The sequence below is a fragment of the Adiantum capillus-veneris genome, chromosome 25 (assembly GCF_014529385.1).
Source record: "Adiantum capillus-veneris isolate H3 chromosome 25, ASM1452938v2, whole genome shotgun sequence".
NCBI classification, from domain to species: Eukaryota; Viridiplantae; Streptophyta; class Polypodiopsida; order Polypodiales; family Pteridaceae; genus Adiantum; species Adiantum capillus-veneris.
Genome location: NC_140955.1, coordinates 46,862,024 through 46,883,250, shown reverse-complemented (window position 1 = coordinate 46,883,250; position 21,227 = coordinate 46,862,024). Strand labels below are relative to the sequence as shown.

At 44.8% G+C, this 21,227-nt stretch overlaps 1 pseudogene across 1 annotated transcript in view; it reads left to right on the top strand.

Moving 5' to 3' along the window:
* LOC147424829 (ATP-dependent DNA helicase 2 subunit KU80-like) overlaps window positions 1-21,227 on the top strand; it is a 47,749-nt pseudogene that overhangs the window by 10,672 nt on the left and 15,850 nt on the right. Inside the window, exons 7-9 of the transcript XR_015186389.1 lie at window positions 2,538-2,733; window positions 2,801-3,007; window positions 3,110-3,277. The product of XR_015186389.1 is annotated as an ATP-dependent DNA helicase 2 subunit KU80-like (transcript). The remainder of the gene's footprint in view (window positions 1-2,537; window positions 2,734-2,800; window positions 3,008-3,109; window positions 3,278-21,227) is intronic.

Below are 21,227 nucleotides of genomic sequence, written 5' to 3'. Positions count from 1 at the left end.
ACAAGCATCAACCTGCTGTTGACGCTACATCTCCATTCGTTCATACCTCGTGGGCGGAGGTGGTCCGTACTCCCCTTTCGAGTCGATAGAAGGTGGTCATCGTCCATTCGAGTCTTCCGTATTTTCACCCGAACCTAAGTTGTCAGGTGTATTAGTTTGCTCCTTGCGGAATTCATTCTCCGTAGCAGGAAAATCGATTGAGCTTTGATACCACTGTAACAGACTTGGACCCCCCAAGTCAAGAATTTGATAGGACACACGCGGGAGGAACTGAAAACCACTTAATAAACTTAATCACAACTGAGAGAGGTGACACGGCCCGACGTAGTTCCGTGCCTAGAGATATTGGCCCCAAAGTCTGGCGCCCCTTTCGATATTTCTTTTTATACTAATTCTTGGCAAAGTACAATGTCCGTGGGTCCTCTCTCTGATCAATGCTCCCAAGCGAATCTGGGCCCTAGCAATCCTTATAAAGGCTCTTGGCCATCCAAAAGCAGTTACATGAAAAGCTTCAAGTTCAAAAGTATCTGGTCTCAATTTTCTAGCGCCAAAAGCTGCAGGCTCAAATCGCGGAAATCCGTACAGATTCCACGGCAACAGCCAGCGCAAATCGCAGAGCTGTCCGTACAGCGCTGCCACGTCAGTAGGTCCATGCGATTGCTTTATTTTAATGTTCTTGTGTCCCTTGAGCCCCATCGTGGACAAGACCCCATAAGTTGGAACAACTTATGACAGTTAAATTTGTCAGTTTCATCGGGGTTTGTTTGGCCGGACATGCCACATCATCACTTTGTGACACTAAAGCCTAAAGGGCTGAAATATGGAAACGCTATGGTACTGACTGAGATCTGGAAAAGCTGATGAGGCTATGGGCGGAATGGTAGGATAGTGCCCCTAGGTATCTTAGACTTCCTCCTAAAGTTTTGTTGCATTTCGAGTCCGTTCGAGTGCCGAAATGGCGTGATGACCTAGAGCTGTGAGAAAGGACATAGGTAGATTTCCGTGATCATTGAGTGTTGGTTTGATTGTAGAGTTGTTGTAGGTAGATTTCCGTGATCATTGAGTGTTGGTTTGCTTGTAGAGTTGTTGTGTTAGTTTGTTAAGGTTCACTTCTTGAGATTGACGATCTCAAAGAGTCTCCGTGCCCCATCCGAGTCACTTCCTTGACTATTGACATTATGTTAGTACCAAAAAGCTATGCTGCAGATGTCCGTCGCAGCGACCCACTAACAAATGTGAATGTTCAATACGTGCCTATGAGGCCACAAGGACAACCCATGTACAGATATCAACATAATATGGACCCAACTCAAAGACCACTTATGGGTATGGAAAGACCTCAACATGTGTTGGGTCACTAACCTCCATATCCTGGACATAATGAAGTGCCTGTAAAGTACATGCATTCAAAGGGAGTCATAGATGAACAAGCACTAGTGCTTGTTACACCCTATGCTGAGCCTAGTCCAGCTACAGTAATGGCAGAAGGAGATTGGTATAATTCACATCCACCACCAATGGAAGAACCTGTGACTTATACTACACCAGAGCTTGCATCGATGTACTATGTAGCTAATCAAGGATGCTGAAATCGCTGTTACTGATGCTCTGGAAACACTGAATGCTGATGACAAACGCTGGGCTGCTGATGGTGGAAACGCTGGGGCTGGTAGCTGAAAACGCCAAGGGGCTGATGGGAAAACGTTGGAAGTGCTACTTTGTGTTGCGGGTACTGGTCCCTTTTCTGCCTTCTTTGCTATCCTCTAGCGCCCCAAGAATTGCATATATAGACATGTTATACTAGGTCGAGCAGCCTCTTAAATCAGCTCACGATTTCTTTTTAGATGCCCAAGCCACTTATTATTTAAGTGCATTATAAGAGGTGGTTCATGCGCGGTAAAAGGTGGTTCATATGTAGTGAATGCTTATGCTTGGCTGCTAAATGCTTATGCTAGGGTACTAATGGCTTGTGCAATCAAAGGGTATGCAACTACTCTTAAGTGCCTGGACATGCACGTCTTGCATACAGGCTCACAAGGGTACCGGAACACTTTCTAGGCTGACTTAAACCCTAGCAGTAGGAGTTACACCTTGTCCACATGCACATAGGGTTAGATGTGCACGTGACACTAGCCAACTGAATGTTAGTAACTATTTAGCTATTTTGTAACAGATATCGATTCTTAGTTTGTGCATAATGGAATTATTAGTAAGATTACATATCCATGGAGACCTTCAACTTCTTACAAGCTATGCTCTAATATTTATGCATGTCACATGGCAACGTGCCAAACACCAAGATTACAACTCTTGATGCTCAATTGACAATTATCAATGTCTACCATATATCTAGGCCAGCTTGATTTTTTATAACATTTCCAGAAGAAAATGTTTTCCTGCACAGGGTATTTTCCCCATCCATTCATCTCATACTTTATTGTTTGACGTGGAACATGTGGAAACCTGGCTCTTTTTCACCTAAGTTACGGAAGATTGCTGTTAGTCTCTTCTTGCATTACCATCTTGATGCATTTCAGGCATTATTACATGAAGGAAAGCAATATTTTTGTTCCAGAGCCAGGAAACATGAAGTCGATTGTAGCCATGTCTGCATTGGCAAGGGCCATGAAAGAGTTGAATAAAGTGGCCATTGCAAGGTGCGTATGGAGGCAGGGTCAAGCAGGTGTTGTCATAGGTGTTTTAACTCCACATACATCAACCGAGGAAAATTTTGTAAGTAAATTTTTGGAAGAGGCTTTCAGGTTTCTCTACGTTTGGTTGTTGAATTTACTGGTTACAGACAGATTGCTTTTATTTCAACGTTCTCCCATTCATGGAAGATGCTCGGGAGTTCCCATTCATGTCGTTCGACAATTTGCCTTCAAATATGCAACCTTCAGCTTCGCAATAAGAAGCAGCAGACAGACTTGTCAAGCTGTTTGATCTTGCTCCACAGAAACAAGAGGAGTTGCTTTTACCCGAAAGAACTTTAAATCCAGTCTTGCAGGTTTTGAGTGTGTAGCCTTTAACTTGTCTATATATGAGTTATAGGGATTGTTGCTTGGTTGAAACTTTGCTCTCTAAGCTTAGTTTTCGACTGCCTGTTCAGAGATGGTACCAATTTTTACACCAAAAGCATATGGACCCTAATGCAGAAGTACCTTCTCTTGATGATGCACTCCAGCCTGTGGTTGAGCCTGACCAGGAGCTAGTTTCTGAGATTGAATCTGTTATCAAAAGGTTCAATAACCAGTTTACACTGAAAGTCAACGAAGAGGTGTGTATGTTGTTATACCTGAGCAACATTCTTTTCCAATATAAAGGTGTCATAGCTCTTTTTGCTCTACATAACGCCTTAGTAAAGCATGGAACTCTTGGGAACAATTGTGGACTGTTGGACAAAGCTTGTCAGTTACTGCCACATAGAAAGTTAATGACGGGAAAATTTATTTCTTCCTTTTTTGGCCTGCCAGTGGCAAAGGCCTTAGTGTTTGGTTGGTTTTTTTAGCATTGGGGATAAGGCAATGATGGTTGCAGGTGGACAGCTTCAAATAATCTTGTTTGTTAATGCTAAATCTTGAGATTGAAAAAACCAAGACAATTGTCTTTGCTTTTGCACTCATTTCTTGAACAACCCCCCCCCCCCCCCCCCCCCCCCCCCGCCCCCCTCAACGAACATGCGGAGAGGATCTCCTGGCTACACGGACTGCCTATGGACATGCGTCGGATGAACTGCCCGACCATAGCCACCATCTGGTAGCTCCCCCGTGCTTGGGCCAGTGTCCGAGAACGTAGGCGTGCACCTGTAGGACTGAGCGTCACGTACCACCCGGCCTCACCTCCTCGAGGTGACCTCGTGGACTCCTAGCCTCACAAGCTGACCATTGGCACTCTGCCACTGGAGGTCGATAGTTACAAATGAGGTCTTGGCCTCCTTTTATAGAAGTGACCGGCTACACTGGCCTGTTCACACTACGTCCACCGGGACACTGGACGCCCATATTGACGGTGTCATAGACTAGATCGCTTCTCCTCTAAGCGGTGTGAGTGGGATGAAACCACACAACGCCTCTATAATGACCCGACACACACTCTTGGGATGATACACACACACACTATGGGGCACCACTCGGCTTACACAACCCACCTGGCCGAGACAGGGAACACACCGATGGAGCGAGAGGAGAGAGACTATCCACTTACCCACTCCACACAGAGAGACACACGCACACACACACCCAAAAAACTCAGCTCAAAAGAGGAGAATTTCTGATGTTAAGACACAATTGAGCTTGGGCCAACACCAATGGGGCAAATAGCTCACACAATATGGGTAAAATATACCAGATACAATCACAAACTGGAGCAGAAGATTCGCTCATAGGAGAAACTTACACAACCAAAACAACAGAAAAACAGTGAGGAATTTGGCAAAATGGACAGCGCCATCGCGTCCGGAACGGCCCAAAACCCCAGTCTACAATGTCAAAGTGCTCAAATCCGACCTCGGATGAGCAGTTTACGGCCAAAACAGGCTCCAAAATGAGCAAAAACACAGTTGCGGCTGCTCCTCCTCTTCTCTCCATTTTCTGGTCTTCTCTCTATTTTTTCAGTTCCCACACTTAGCTTTTTTAGTTGGGCACCCTTGGCCTTTTAGTTGACCTCAAACGGACCCCGAACATGCCAAAAACTGACCTCGCAGTATATAGTTGTCACCCTGCTGCATCCATCTGCACACCTGGCACTCAACTTTTTTCAATAATGCATCCCGCCACCACGTGAAGTGGACCCAAAAGATGGCCCTCATGATGACCTTTCTGCATAATTATCACAAGAAAACATCCACGTTGTGCCCGTACTTCTCCGCGTGCAAGTATTGACCCCATTCGACCTCCTGACGCCACTAGATGCCATCTGACGCACCTGCTTACCTCATGTCGTCGGCCCGTGGATAGCTTCCTCGAGAAGTTTTACGCGCTACCAAATCCTCATTATTAATAGAAAAAACACAATGGTACTGATAATAGTGAAAATCGATGCACTATGTACATGTTGTCCTAGCTGTACACATGTGGGCCCCACGTAACCACCTGGCTATGGAAAATGGGCAATCCTTTATTCGATGCACCATGCATGGGTATGTACATATGCGCAATCCCTCGCTCCAAAAAACTCATGACAGCAGAACATAATGTCACGAGGCTGTGGCAACTTGTCACAAATTGCTGACGTGTCAAGCCACTGAAGAACGGAGCCAACTTGTAGATCCCGTGCGAGGGGCCTAAACCCTAAGAGAAGCAACAGAAGCAGCATAAGAAGATCCAACCAACTTAAGGTTCCCGTCCGATGGGACTTAAAGTAAAGTGTCAAACAAAAAAACGTAGAAGCTGATTACGTGGCTTCCTGTACGGAATTCCGCATTCTGCGTTGGCTTGCTGATGTTGTATGGATTTCTGGATTTTACGCTGGTGCCGACGTGGCAGATTGTATGGATTTCCGCGTTTTACACTGGCTGCTGACGTGGCAGAGCTGTACAGATTTCTGCTTTTGCGCTAGCAGCTTTTTGAGCATTTGCTTTTGGGCCAGTTGCTTTTGAGTTTGAAAGATTTTCATGTAACTGCTTTTTATGGCCAAGGGCCTTTAAATATGAGCCAAGGGCTCATTCTCTGGCATGCTTTATGCAGAGGGTGGAGTATTGGCATTGTACCGAGTTCAAGTAATATAAGGACATACCGAAAGGGGCGCCAAGGTTTGGGGCCAATGCTCTCTGGGGTGGAACTTCGGCACTCCCCGTGTTGTCTATCTCTTTCCGTTTAGTTGTTATTTGAAGTGCTAAAAGTCTATTCTTTTCTGTAGGCACGTGGTGCCTGTCTTGTGAGTCGTGACAATGGTATCAGAGCTTCAGGCGTGTGCTTTCCTGAAAGCATACTCGTCCCATCAAAGAGCAAACAAAGCAAACTGGCTCTTCCAAAGTCTATTGGAATTGAATTTGAAGAATCTTCGTGTCGCGACCCCAGACTTATTAGCCACTCCCACCCTTCATCGCGCATTGGGCGCGCTCTCGTCTTTATCGCTCATGTCTTTCGGGTATAAGCCATAAAGATCACTCGCAAGAGAAGGATCTAGGATTTTTTTTCAAGCCGCTGTTTTTCTTAGAGGCAATGCCATACAGTGGTAGATGTTTATAGCTATCAAGCCGTACACTCCAAGGACATGGCAAGCTTTCAAGTACCTAGTTCTACACCCACTATTGGGCACTGACGATGTTAGTGGGGATGTCGTGGTATTTAGTCAATATTATGCATGATGGAGCTGATGGTTATATTGTCTTGTGGGTGACTACCATGGGTCTATACCTTGCACTTTCCTAAGGGCGAATCTGGGCTTATCCTGGATTCATCTAGGTATATTTTTTAGTCGTATAGCGGACATGCAGACTTCACATTGTGAAGTTTTCGTCCGAGTTACGACCAGTTGATATTGTGCTAATTCTTTCTATCTTTTGTGGTGCGTATGCCCTATCAACTACCTCATTTTTGTGCTAATTTTTTCGATTTAACGTTTCTTTTAGTGCTAGGCTTCATTATGGCTGAGTCTGCCCTTGATCTTCGGAGTCATGACAGAAACTCAGTACGTTGAACTTTGTGTTGATGTATGCTCATGTGTGTGTGCATGTGGTGTGTGTTGTGTTTGGGAGCATATGTTAGTACCTAGTTCTACACCCACTATTGGGCACTGACGATGTTAGTGGGGATGTCGTGGTATTTAGTCAATATTATGCATGATGGAGCTGATGGTTATATTGTCTTGTGGGTGACTACCATGGGTCTATACCTTGCACTTTCCTAAGGGCAAATCTGGGCTTATCCTGGATTCATCTAGGTATATAAATTTTTGCCCGAAGCTACATGCTTTCAAACATCTTCCTTCGGATTGCAACTTCTGGCAGAGTGGGGTATCCTGAAATGCTTGCTACGGAAACCCTAGCAGATTACAACTTGCAGTCTTTAGATGTCTCTAAGCAGGAGTCTCTTGTTGATAACCTTGGAGGTCCAGTGTGATTGCTATGTCTTGGGACTACCATCGTTGCCAAAGGAACACTGTCTATCTAAGAGCTGATGGACCATGCTGTGGTTGGCTACGACCTTATGGAAGGAATCTAACCCTAATTTTTGGTGCAGGTTTCAGGATGGAAAGTCAGTCGACTTTTCGAGCTCGGCGGATGTCGAGATTGCTTTTTAAGTTTGAATTTTGTTTGAGAACTTGTTTGGTGATCCTGTTTGGAATTTGTTTGAAATGGATGGTATCCGTTTTGAACGTGTCTTGGTGCCGATTTGAACTGTTTGACTCTAGTTTGAATACCGGTTTTAATGCTTGGTGATTTACTTTCGGGTGGCGTAGTGAGAAATGGTGTTTGAGAATGCTTGCACATACTCATGGTCCGGACCCTTGTGGTTATTTGCGGGGAAAGTATTGAATGCTTGAAAAAAATATTGTTGTTACTCCCAGCCCTGACCTGGATGGTTATGCGGTAGGAGTATTAAGAAGTCTGAGCAGTGGTTACTCTCAGCACCTCCAAACGTTGCAGGCCGCGGTCTGGGGGGCGTTTGGTTGTAAAAGGCCTCTATATATCTTGGCTTGGACCTTTTTAGGTTATGCGGGAGGAGTGATGAGGGAGTCGTTGAATATCTCCTGGCCCGGACCTTGTTAGGTTATACGGGAGGAGTGTTCATAACTTCATTGGCGGCTTTATGTTTCTGTGTCTTGTAACATGCATATGTGAGCATTTGTGTTGCATTGTGATATGCCAACCACTGAATATTCCTTTTTGAATGAGATACTTCTGGGAAGTCAACGACCCAGGATATCAAGAGTTCCGATTTGGAATGAGACTCCTTATTGGATGAGATTCTTCTGGGAAGCCAACAACCCAGGAAATCAAGAGCTCCGATTTGGAATGAGAAAACTAGTCGTTCCCTCAGATTGTCCCTCGGAATGACCCTCATAAATTTTTGAGCTAACTCGAGTTGTTTTGCAAGTATGCTGTAATCGCAGATGATTACTTTCTTTCAAGAAGGGGGTATGTCACAAATTGCTGATGTGTCAAGCCATTGAAGAACAGAGCCGACTTGTAGATCCTGGCCAATGGGGCTAAACCCTAGGAGAAGCAATAGAAGCAGTAGAAGAAGATTCAACCAACTTAAGGTTCCCGTCCGATGGGGCCTAAAGTAAAGCGTCCAACAAAAAAACGTAGAAGCTGATCACGTGGCATCCTGTTCAGAATTCTGCATTTTGTGCTGGCTCGCTGACGTGACAGATTGTACGGATTTTTGGAATTTACTTTGGCTGCTAACGTGGCAGATTGTACAGATTTCCAGCGTAAAACGCTAGCTGTTGATGTGGCAGAGCTGTACGGATTCTTGCTTTTGCGCTGGCAACTTTTTGAGCACTTGCTTTTGGGCCAGTTGCTTTTGAGTTTGAAAGATTTTTATGTAACCGGTTTTTATGGCCAAGGGCCTTCAAATACGAACCAAGGGCTCATTCTCTAGCATGCTTCAGTATGAAGGTGCAGAGGGTGGAGTATTGGCATTGTACTGAGTTCAAGGAATATAAAGAAATACCGAAAGGGGCGCCAAGGTTTGGACCAATGCTCTCTGGGGTGGACCTTCGTCACTCCTCGTGGCGTCTATCTCTTTCCGTTCAGTTGTTATTTGAAGTGCTAAAAGTCTGTTCAGTCTGTTCTTTTTTGAGTGCCTGTCTTGTGGCACAACCACTAACCTTAGTTGTTGGTTTCTTTCCCTTGATTTTTGTTTAATTTTTGGGACCCTCCACTAACCGTAGTTGTTGGTTTCTTTCCCTTGATTTTTGTTTAATTTTTGGGACCCTCTTTTCAAAGTCACAAATGGCCGGACATTGTGTGGCCAATGTGAAATGGTCGACGACCAAGAGTTTCACCCACAGTCGGGAAGGGCAGGTCGCCACGGAATGGTCGGGCCAATTGGCACTGAAATCCGAGCAGTAAAAGGGTGTCTAGGCTCAATTCAAAGTCATTTGGGCCCCTCGCTACGCTTTATAAGTCGGTGGGTACTAGGAAACGAAACAAAGTGTACACATGCAGCTCTAGGTGATTTTTCAAGTTTGCATGAAGAGAGGGCGCCCAAATTGAGAGAGGAGGCTGATTTGACTTCATAAGTGAACACAAGTGTGTGTGAGTAGTGGGTGCATGTGATCACAACTTTAATGGAAAGCTTGCCTTCTCCTTGTTATGTAGCGTGATGATTCCACTCTCGCGCACCTCTCTGCCCATTTGAATATAGAATCGTAATGCCTAGCCCAAGGGCTTTCCATCTATTTGTACAGTTGTGTGGGTTCATGCGCGTATGCTGAGGCAAGAGCTTCTTGTGCAGGTACTGGATTAGCTAATTGCTAATCCCTTGCAAGTACTGGTGAGCTCGGAGCAGGCCAAAATGACCTATAAGACCAAAAAGTTACAACGCGGTGAATCTGATACAATGTTTGAGTACCAAAATAAAAAAGGTACTGAAAAAAGGGGTACTGTAGAATCCTAAACTGCTAAACGTGAACTAAGCAGCTAGCTGGAACTGTGTAGGATATGAGTAGGGAGGTGAAAGTAGTGAATGAGGGCTAATACAACACAATGTGAGAGCCCATACAAAGGCTGATGCAAAGGTTGGTACAAGATGAGCAGGGTGTACTATCCTCAATAGAGCTAATCATAGGAGATCCATGATCGATCGTTGGCAGATCTCATCAATCTCCTCCATGGTAGTAGTCTGATCGGGCGTCGCGCATGTCGGGCCAAAGTGATCCGAATCCTCTGATGCACCCTCCGTCAATGCTTTGTAGTCCTTCGCACTCGTGGGTGTTTGGATCTCCCTGGTTGGATCGCTCGATCGCTCAACGTGCCTCTGGTTTGAGGAGAATGTGAGCTCTGCTCCTTTGGCTGCCCAGTGTCTGCTCTTAAGAAGTCTGTGATCCGTCTTTAAGACTGGCTAGCCTCTCTCTCATCATGCTCTCTTTGTGTCTGTGTAGCTCGAGCAAAAACAGTCCCAGACATCTGTGGTCCTCATACCCATGACTCTAGAGAGTGGTCCAAAGCTCTCTCTGAACACGCAATGAAAGCGGCCTCGTATCTCATAGTAAACTGGGTAGCGGCATGTGTAGTGCAACTCTGTCTCAGGCTCCATGTGACATAGGGGACATGTCTTGGCCTTTGCTGGTACTTTGTTGTGTGTACCAGTCTTGACCCGAAGTTGGTGTGAAGATGTGCGTATCTGGCCAACAACACATCGAATCCCATGACATATGTGGGTGTCCATATATCTGGGCCTCGTCACAAAACCATCCTCAATAAGCTGGAGAAGATTCCCTCTAGAGAAAGCCATCTTCGTGCCTACCTCCTGTGCCGCCTGTATCCAAGTCCTGGTATCTAGCTGAGATAGGTCCTGGCAGATGAGCCTGGTGATCTCGGATTGTGTAAGAGTTAGAGAGGGTGCATCCAATGAGTACTAGAAGGGGGCAATGTGTCCATGCCAAACCCATGTACCCGAAACCATGACGTCATCTCCCCATACCAACATGATGTATCTCTCTACATAGCTAATTGTCGAGAGGTCGGTGTATAAAGTAGATTGATTTGGTGAGCACCTCAACCACTAGTGGGGGGGCAACTAGCTGTGCTTGAATAATGTCATGTGGTATTGAAGCCTTGGCTCTAATAAGCCGCGAGATCATAGAGACCAGAGGCTTCTCCAAGTCTCCCCATCCATCAGTGCGATCGACTTCCCATGATGGTCCAATGAAGGCCCCCATATTTGAACTCCATAGGGCAATGCAGAAGCCACCATAGTGTCAAAAAGACAGAGCTTCATCCGAGGCTCCTGAAAGTGAATCTGTGAACACATCCTCTCCAATCCACCCAATGCTGCATAGGCTCTAGTCAGTCTAGTCTCTGCTGCTATCCTCAATGAAAATGCTGGTCCACTAAAGACCACCCCAATGTAGGTGTAATCATCTGTATACTCCACTGTCTCATGGCCGTATGTGAATGTGGGTGCTGATCTCCTAATCCACTATGGGGTGGTGTTAAACACCATAACCTTGGTTTTACCAAGGTTGTCAGACAAACCACTGTCGTGGGTAAACCTATGCAAAGCATCCAAGTGATGCTGCATCCCCTCCGAAGAGTCGGAGATCAACACAATATTATCAACATGTAACAATAGTGGAATCCATGTCCCTGCCAGCTTTGCACCTCTTATCAACATCTCTCCTCAATATAGTCAAAAACCTCATCCACATACATACCAAATAGAGTAGGAGAGAGCGGGCAGCCCTGTTTCACCCTGATAGTGGAGTGAACTAATGTAGATAGCCCCTCTGGAGTGCGTATATGCCCCACTACTGACCTGTATAATGCCATGATCCCCCAAATCAGCTCTGTGGGTACTCCAATCTCCTGTAGTCTTTGCATCAATCTAGCTCTGGGCGCCGTGTCAAATGCTTTGCAGAAGTCCACAAAGTTACAATAGATCCATCTCCCATGTGATTTGCTCTTCTAAATAATGGCTCTGAGTGTCAGAATGTGGTCAAGAGTAGAAAAACCTCTCATGAACCCTGCCTATCCAGCTGCGTGTATACACTCCCCCTATGCCCATCTACTCAGCTGCTACTGCTCAAGAATGGATGTGTACAACCGTGCCAATGTGTGTCCAATCATTTTAGTGCGATAATTCCCAAGCTCCATAGGGTCTCTTGACTTGAAGATAGGTACAGTAGTAGATAAACTCCAAGTATCAGGCAGGCCCTCATACATGGCATGGTTGAGCATCACTGCTAGAAGCTCTACGAGCAGATCCCTAGCATGTATAAAATGCTCAGCCACTAAGCCATCCTGATGATATGCTCCCAGTCCTAATCCTATCAATGGCCTTCTTCACCATCTTAGCGGTGAAAAAATCACATGTCTGTGGGCATGGCTCAGGGGGTTGGGCAGAGACGGCTGTCCAGGAAGTGTGTACAGAGATGATGCATACCGGCATCAGGCCTCTGCAGAAATAATGGTTGATGCACGAATTGCTCAGCTTTTTGACGCGCAGAACAAAGCTAAAAAGCACGACAAAAAGCAGAAGAAAGGCGCTGACTTCCCGGGTTATTTGGGTCGTTAGTCTACATTGGAATTGGCAAGAAAGCAGAAGTAGCGTGTTTCGATTTGAAGGAGTACCCAGTTCTTCTTCTTCTTCTTCTCTTCTGAGAGTTCTTCTAGCTCCTCTAACACGAGCGAAGAACACGAGAAAGGCAAAAAGCGAAGCAAAAAGCAAAGCTTCGGAAAGGGCAAGAAAAAGGCAAAGAAGCCTAAATCTCGCCCCGTGGTTGACAGTTCTACCGAGGACTCGTCTTCAGATAGTTCGGACTTTGATGACAGTAGCTTTTACACAAAGAAGAAGAATTTTTATAAAGGCAAGCAGTATGACTTTCGGGAAGATAAAAGCAAGAAAGTCCAAGAGTTTAAGGAAGGTGGACATTCAATAAAATTTGACACATTTTCTGGTTATAGAGGTGCTTCGAAGGCTTTGCCCTTTATACAACAGTTTAACATAGCTTTCTCTCGAGGGCGTTACTTAGAGCACTCCACGATTCGGAGGGCTGCCTCTTACATATCTCTGCAAAGTGCCCTAAAAAGGCACCGAAAGAACAGAACGACAAGGACGATGAAAGGCCTGAGAGTTCGAGAGCAGCTAAGGAACGTGGACGAAAAAAGCAAGATGAAAACAAGACTTGTTCCAGATTGCGTGGGTATTGACCCCAGCACGATGGACGAGAGTACATAACTTTGACGAGCTAGGGGCAAAGTGAAAGACCAAGAAGCCTTGATCTTCTTTGATGGAGGAGCCAAGGCCAACTTCATTTCATCGGAATTGGCGGCGCAGCTCGAGATCACACCCGATCGGATGGGACCACTAGCAAAGGCAGTTCTAGCGGCACCCGGCACGGACGTAGCCATTATACCTGTCATTGGCAAACTTCGGTTGCATTGTCAGGGGTATTTAGGGCATGAGGACTTCTACATAATGCCTTTGGAAGGTTGTGATGTCCTCTTGGAAATTCCCTGGTACCACAAGAACAATACCGTGGTCGACTATCGAGCGTGGAAAGTGACTTTGACCACAGAGAAGGGCAGAACCATTGTACTCGATGTAAAACAAGGGCGAGTCTGTTCCTATTGTATTGGCTTCGGCCATTTCAAAGTTAATGAAATCCAGTGTGTTTCTTTACTCAATCTTTTTGAAAGGGTTGAATGATGAGGATAGGACAAATATGTCTGAACTTGATAAAGAACGCTAAGATTTTCTCCATGCTCATGCCGATTGCTTCTCAGAGGGCCTGCCAGGTGAGTTACCACCCGCTTGCCCTGAAGATTATACCATTGATCTGATACCTGGAAGCAGACCACCAAACCGGCCACCTTACTGTGTGAATCGAGCCCAGAATGAAGAAATTATGAACCAAGTGAAAGACCTCTCAGAAAAGGGTCTTGTCCAGCCTCGTACTTCACCGTACTGCTCTCCAGTATTGTTGGTTTTGAAGAAAGACGAATTTTGGAGAATGTGCATAGATTATAGGGCTCTCAACAAAATCACCATCAAGAATAGATTTCCGATTCCTAGAATCGATGATATACTTGACCGACTTCAGGGATCCTCGTGCTTTAGCAGATCGACTTGAAAAGTGGATATCGTCAGATCCGAATCGCGCCGGGAGACGTCTACAAGACAGCTTTTTGGTAACGACTTTTGGATTATTTGAGTTTTTGGTGATGCCCTTTGGCTTAACCAATGCTCCTGCGACATTTAAACGGATGATGGACAGGGTTTTTTGAGAGTATAGACTATTTGTTGGCACTTTCTTTGACGACATCATAGTTTTCTCCATGGATGAGGCAGAGCATAGAGAACATTTGCTTCAGGTCTTTCAGGCATTACGAGATCACAAGTCGGTGATTAATGCGAAGAAAAGTGATTTTTTCTTACCAGAGATACACTTTTTGGGACACATTGTCTCGGCAGCAGGAGTGCAAATGGACCCTGCCAAGGTAGAGACTATCCATGATTGGCCTGATTTGAAGAATGTCCATGAAGTTCGAAGCTTCTTGGGCTTGTGTTCGTACTACAGGCGGTTCATTAGGAAGTTTGCAGAGGTTGCTTTCCCTTTGCATATCTTGACACAGAAAGGAGTCCCTTTCTCGTGGGGACCCACAGAGGTGACTGCCTTTCAGACATTGAAAGAGAAATTGACTACAGGACCAGTTCTGGTCATTTGAAGTATATTGTGATGCTTGTGGTCGTAGTCTGGGTGCGGTCTTAATGCAAGAAGGCCATGTCATTGCCTACGAGAGCCGATTGTTCTCAAGGCCTGAATTGACAACACAGATTTATGAGAGAGAGCTTTTGGCTGTTATCCATGCTCTTACTCAATGGCGGCATTACCTTCTTGGAGCGGATTTTACTGTCTTCACAGACCATCAGAGTTTACGCTTCTTCTTGTCACAGAAGCAGCTATCGGAAAAGCAGATGCGGTGGGTGAACATCTTGTCACAGTTTCACTTTCAGATTGTCCATGTGCAGGGATAGAAGAATTCGGTGGCAGATGCTTTGTCTCAGAAGCCGTTGGTTTTGGCTATTCCCGTGATACATCATAGGAGCTTCGAGGATATGGTCGATTAGTTTGCCACATATACAGATTTTGCAGACATTTTCACATGGATACTAGATGGGGAGACAATAGCGGGATATTCCATTCGGGATGGCTACTTGATGAGGAAACCCATGTTGTGCGTTACACAGCCGTTGTCAGGCATTTTTTGGATGAGTACAAAAGCCATAAATGATGCCAAAAAAACTTGCTGACCACCCTCATGTATATATATGTACATAGTGCTTCCAGCTTTGAAAGTGTCCGTGTAAAAAACCCTGTACAAAGGCTTGGTTTTGGTCAAGCTGTTGGTTGAGTTTTGGGTCGGTCGAGCTTTCAAAAAATAGTTTTTAATGAGCATTCCTAGCCGTGCTTGATAGCTTGCAAATCGGACTTCGACATCATGAGTTACATGCATTCGAAGTGGATAGTTTTTCACTTAAAAGTGGCGGCGGATGCACGTGGGAAGACGGCAAGTGGGTCGACTTGATGGTTTTTTTTAGTAATGGCATGCTTAGAAATTTTTGGAGTTAGCCGGGGTAATAAGTTCCAAGCCGTGCTTTACCGCACTATATTTGGTGGTCGGGGTCACCCGCTACGCCTGCGAGAAAATGGCTCAGTTTGGGGACAAAACAAAAATTTCAGGTTTGGACATGGGAAAGTTGGGGAGAGCATGCCATGTGGCAATGGAATAACCCCACATGGGGAGGAGCATGTGAAAATTGGAGGGTATAAGGGGGGGAGTGGGTACCCCTAATGGTGTATCAAAGGAGTTAATGGAGCTTCTTGGCCTTGCTTGAGAGGGCTCGTGGGCTTTGGGGAGAGGAGGGGATGCCCAATCTGTGTTCCCACTGCCTAGACAGGCGCCTGGCCCATTTTTTGGTCCCCGGACACTGTCCCCCCCCCCCCCCCCCCCCCCCCCCCCCCCCCCCCCACTTGCCTTGGTCAAAAAGTGGCCGACAGTCCATTTTTTACCCAAAAAAGGCTCAAAATGGACCAATAAAAAGGTGCCAAAGAGGGAAATAAAGTCGGCTAAGAAGGGAGAGAAAATCCCTTGGGATAAGAACCAAAAAAATCCCCCTTTAGTAGCTGTATTTTTCTGCACATCCTTTTTTGCTTACAGAGACTTGTTGTTTGGAGCTTTTGAGAGACCTTCCATCTTCAAAAGCTTGTAACTTTCTCGTCGGTTATCAGAATCAATTATATGGATGCTCTACGGAGATTCTCACGACACAAGCTTCGTCTTCATGGTCTCGGTTTTCTAAAATTTTAGTCATGGTTTGAGTTAGAGCTTTTTCTCGCCCATCTTCACAGGTGTTCGACTTTGGTGTTTTCTACCGTCATACAGGGTTTCTTTCCAACGGTGTGACTCGTGCAGAGCTATAGAGGCGCTTGTTTTCCTTGTCGTTTGCACGCTAACATCGTTTTGGTGCCCCCACTGAGGAGAAATCCTCATGTGCTCCAATTTTCGCAAAAGTTGTCTATTATGCAGGCAGAGAATATAAAGGGGATGTGGGTCCTAATGGACAACCGCCTATGTATGTGCTTATTGTGGATAGTAAGTGAAGCGGTCGTTTAATTTGGATTGCAGCCTTTGTGAGGGTCGTGAGGTTTTGTGAAGCCGAGCACTGGGGGCCGGGTTACCCAGTGTGAGGTGGATTAGGTACTGGAGCGATCCATCGACATCCCTTACAGTTTCGACGTCACATGTAAGTGTTTGTGTGGCAATCAAACATGGCAGACGAGTTTCCTAAGTTTCATGGATTGCCTAGTGAAAATGCGCACTCTTTTATTGAGAAATTTCAAGTTACTTGCTTGCTTCGAGGCATACAGGATCCGGCTATACTGTTACGGCTGCTGCAATACAATTTACAGGATGAAGCAAAAGCTTGGCTACAAAATTATGGAGAGGCGGCATATGCACAAACGCCAGGGATTGTGTTGGACTATAATCATGTGAAGCTGGCATTTTTGGCACAATACAGGAATGTCGAAGCACCTGATGAAGTTTGGCATGAGATTTTGGGCTACACTCAGAGGGCTAATCAGAGTGTGGATGATTTTGTCATGCATTTTACCCGCCTTTGGGATAAATGGGCTTGAGCATTGGGAAATGAAACCCCTCCCACCATGTTAAAAAAGGACCGTTTTGTGGCAACCTTGAAGGAGAGTTTGAAGTTTAAAGTTGAGTTGAAGCGGCCTACCACTTTTGAAGAAGCAGTTGTAATTGCCAGGGGGAAAGAATGGAAAGCTCAAAGACTTAACGAGTATGGGAGAGTGGTCCATGGATAGGTTAATGGTGGCCAAAATGAGGAGATCCAGGTGGAGGCTTGAGTTCAACCTATGCGAAGGGCTGTAGACACTAAGCAATTGCAGCGTAATATGCAGGACATGATGACCATGATGCAGGAGTTACGACTCAATGTCCTTGGTGGTGGTCGTGGTCGTGGCGGTGGTAGAGGGGTGGCCCAGCCATATGAAGCTCAACCTAATGCCAATGCGGGTTGTGGACAAGGTGCTCCTCAGCCAGCAAGAAGGTTTATCCCTACTTGTTATAATTGTGGTGAATTGGGACATATCAACACTCATTGTACAAAGCCAAAGAGGATGGGAGGTGATATGTACCCACTTCCCCAGCAGGTTTGTGACAGGTCTAATGATTATGCCTTGGATATACGAGAGGATCGTGGTGCTGAACAAGAGAATCAAGCTTCAACATCAGGTGGTCACGTGGGTATTGTGCAAGTTGAGAATAAAGAGGCAGATATGATGCCATTGGGGAAGCGGAAAAGGGCACCAAATGGTGCTGGCCCTAGCAAGAAGAAAGGGAAGGAGAAAGAGGGTGAAGATGCAAAGACCAAGAAGAAAAGGAGACCTCGTAGGAAGTTTGAAGTAGCAGATTTTCCATTGGGAGAAGGTCAGACAGCTTATAGTCTCAAGGAGGATCTGATTGGGAGGAAAGTAAATTGTACTTTTGGACAGTTGATGAACATGGTACCCAAATTTAAGAGGCAGCGGAAGTTGTTAGTGAATCCTATTGAAAAAGAGCCGAAGCGTGGTCATATCAGAGTGTTGTCTCTGGAGGAGTTACCCGACATCTGTCCTGTGGTGACCGCTTGGCACAAAGGTGTGTGCATGGGAGAGGCCTACATTGATGGAGGTGCGCAAGTTGTGATCACACAGTCATGTGTCGAGAGACTTGGCTTGATCATGTCTGGAAGCTCTGGGTTCAGGATTCGACTAGCAAATCATGCCAAAGTTAAGTGTTTGGGACTAGTCAAAGGTTTGGAGATTGATGTTTTTAATGTGAAAGTTATGGTGAACTTTCACGTTATGCCGGCAGGTTTAGGAGCTTTTCCTCTCATATTGGGACGACTTTGGTTAAGAGCTGTTGGTGCTGTACAAGATTGGGGCAAGGGCACAATCGCTGTGTATAGCAAAAAGGGATAGAAGAGGATGTTTGATATGATTACCAAACAGCCTTTGGCATTAGAAGAGGTGTCTGAAGATGATGAATTTGAAATCACTAGTGAGGGAAGTTCAGAGGATTCAGATAGTAGTGCTACTTCAAGTTCCAGTGACGAGGGTGAAGTGTCCTTTTTGTTACTAAATGAAGAGGAGAAAGAAGACGGTGAAGTGCTGCAGATTTCAGAGGATATAAATGTGTCAAGTTGATTGGAGCAATTTGAAGAGTTAATGCAGCCCAAGCAGGAGCTATCAGTGAAGAAAGGACTTGTTCAAAATATGCTAAGTACAGATTTGTCACAAAAAGAAAGGGCAGAATACGTGAAGATGTTGGACAAGTTTTTGAATCTTTTCATTACATCATATCAAGAAATAAGGGGTTTTGTTGGGGACCCAGTGAAGATTGAGTTGATAGGAGCAAAGCCAGTGAGACAGAAACTAAGAAGAATGGGTAAGGAGCAAATGAATGCTTTAAAAGAAGAAGTGGATCATAGCAGCTAAAAAACACGTTTTTAAAATAGAGTACAGAACGGGACGTTTTAAAACATTCAGTACGTTGCTTTGGTAAAAAACGTGGGCATTTGTGTACACTGTAAAGAATTGAAATTCTCATTGACTGAGCAATGTGTTTAGGGTCTATACATGTCAATTTTCCATTTAATTATGTGCAACATTGGACTTCAATAAATTATATACCTTTGTGTGGACCCATATAATATAATACTCGTAAAAATTATATATTTGAAAAAAACCGACGTATTTTATTTTGATCCTTGAAAAATACGTCTAGTACGCGTATTAAACGCCCCGTATAAAACGTACCGTCCCGTACCTTAGCTGCTATGAAGTGGATAAGCTTTTGAATGCAGGGTTTATTGTTCCAGTAGATAATGTTGAGTGGGTCAGCCCTGTAGTGGTCACTCCCAAGAAGGATGGGCGTTGGAGAGTTTGTGTTGATTATAAGCTGTTAAATGCAGTGACCAAAAAGGATCCTTACCCGTTGCCTTTCATTGATCAACTCTTGGATACAGTGGCTAGTTTTAAAAGATATAGCGTCTGTGATGGAGCTTATCCTTGGTCCTGAAGATCAGAAGAAGACTACTTTTATCACTCCATGGGGTTGTTTTTACTTTCTTTGCCTTCCCTTTGGGTTGACAAATAGGCCTGGGGTTTTTGAGAGAAAGGTAGATTGGGTTCTTACCCCATTCCTTGGGAAGTTTGTCAAAGGGTTCATAGATGATTTTTGTGTGTACAGCTCACGCAAGGAGCATGTTCAAAAGCTTGAGATGACTTTTGCAAGGTATGATGAATGCGGGGGTCAATTAAACCCTAAAAAATGTCATTTGGCACAGCCAAGGGTGAAGATTCTTGGGCATATGATCTCTGAAAATGAAATTGAAGCAGATCCAGGGAAAGTAGAAGCTTTGCTATTGCTGTCATTCCCAAAGGATACAAGACAATTGGCTACTTTCATTCAGAAGGTCAAATATCTGTCTCGTTTCATACCTTTGGCATCACAGCTGTTGTATCCTTTGTAGCAAGTGGTAAAAAATGATCCTTTGGAGTGGACATGTGACTGTGAGGATGTTTTTGACAAAGTTAAAGAAGTGTTGAGCACCTTACCTGTTATGCAGACCCCTGATTGGGAGGAGGAGTTTTAAGTTAACCCGTCAGTTGGAGAAGATGCTATTGGGGCTATGTTGTTGCAAAGAGGGATAGAGTCTCAGTATATGAAGCCTGTTTATTACGCTAGCAGGGTGAAAACTCCTCATGAAAGAGAGTACTTAGAGGTTGAATTGGTGATGATTAGCAAGGTCTATGCGTGTAGATGGTTTAGACATTATTTGTTGCAGAAACCGTTCACCTTTCTCACCAGTTTTTCATTGCTTTCTCAATTGTTCAATAACTCAAATATATCAAAGGCAGTGATGAAATGGATTATTGAGCTGCAAGAGTTCCAATTCACTTTTCTAGTGGAAGAGAGTACTCGGGCTACTTTGGCAGACTTACTCACTTATAAAGAGACTCCTGTTTTGGTTAAAGAGGAGGTGGTCCAAAGGAAAAAAGTAGAAACTCTTGCTATATCAAATGCTTCACTGCTACATTTTGATGGCTCTTATCGAAGAAGTCATGATTCTGCTTCTGGTGGCGTTGTTATTTGTGATTTATGATGCGCAGGGAAATCTTGTGAGGAAGCAAGGGTTAAAACTCAATGCAAAGAGTAATAATGAAGCGGAGTATATGGCTCTTGAAGGCGGGTTACACATTTGTCTACAATTGGGAATCAAACGTTTGCAAATCAAAGGTGATGCGTTGTTAGTGGTAAAGCAGGTGTTTGGAATATGGAAGAATAAGAATCCTAGACTAAAGAATCTATGCTTCAAAGTGAAATCGCTACTCAAAAAGTTTGAGGCATGGAGCTTGCAGCATGTTGAAAGGACTCAAAATGAAGAAGCACATGAGGCCGTGCAAGCAATGATTACTTGTGTGTTTGTGTTAACAGCGGATGCCCCTTCGTATCATGGAAGAGAGGTGTTGTCAAAAGAGGTAGATTTCTTATTGACCGGTCTCTTGCCTGAAGATTTTCCTTCATCTAAAAAGTATGCTTTTATGAGAAGAGCAAGGAAGTACAAAATGATTGGTGATATGCTTTACATGAAAGGAAGTGATCTGGTGTTGCGTCATGTGCCTTGGAAGGAGGAGATTTACAAAATTTTAGAAGAAAACCATGAAGGGTCTTGCGGAGGTCATTTTGCTATGAAGATTATGCTTCACAAGATCTTGCAAGAAGGCTATGTTTGGCCTAGTATTCAACGGGATGTCAATCACTGGTGTAAATCTTGCTTGGCTTGTCAAAAGACGGGAAAAAGGGTTCTTAAATCCGAGCTGCGGAAGACAATCCTGGCTAATGAGGTGTTTGAAAAATGGGGCCTCGATGCTATTGGGCCATTATCCACTACAAGTAAGAGGAATGTGTATATTTTAACAGCGGTGGATTATTTATCACGTTGGGCAGAGGCCAAGGCTGTCAAATAAATTACCAGCAAGGA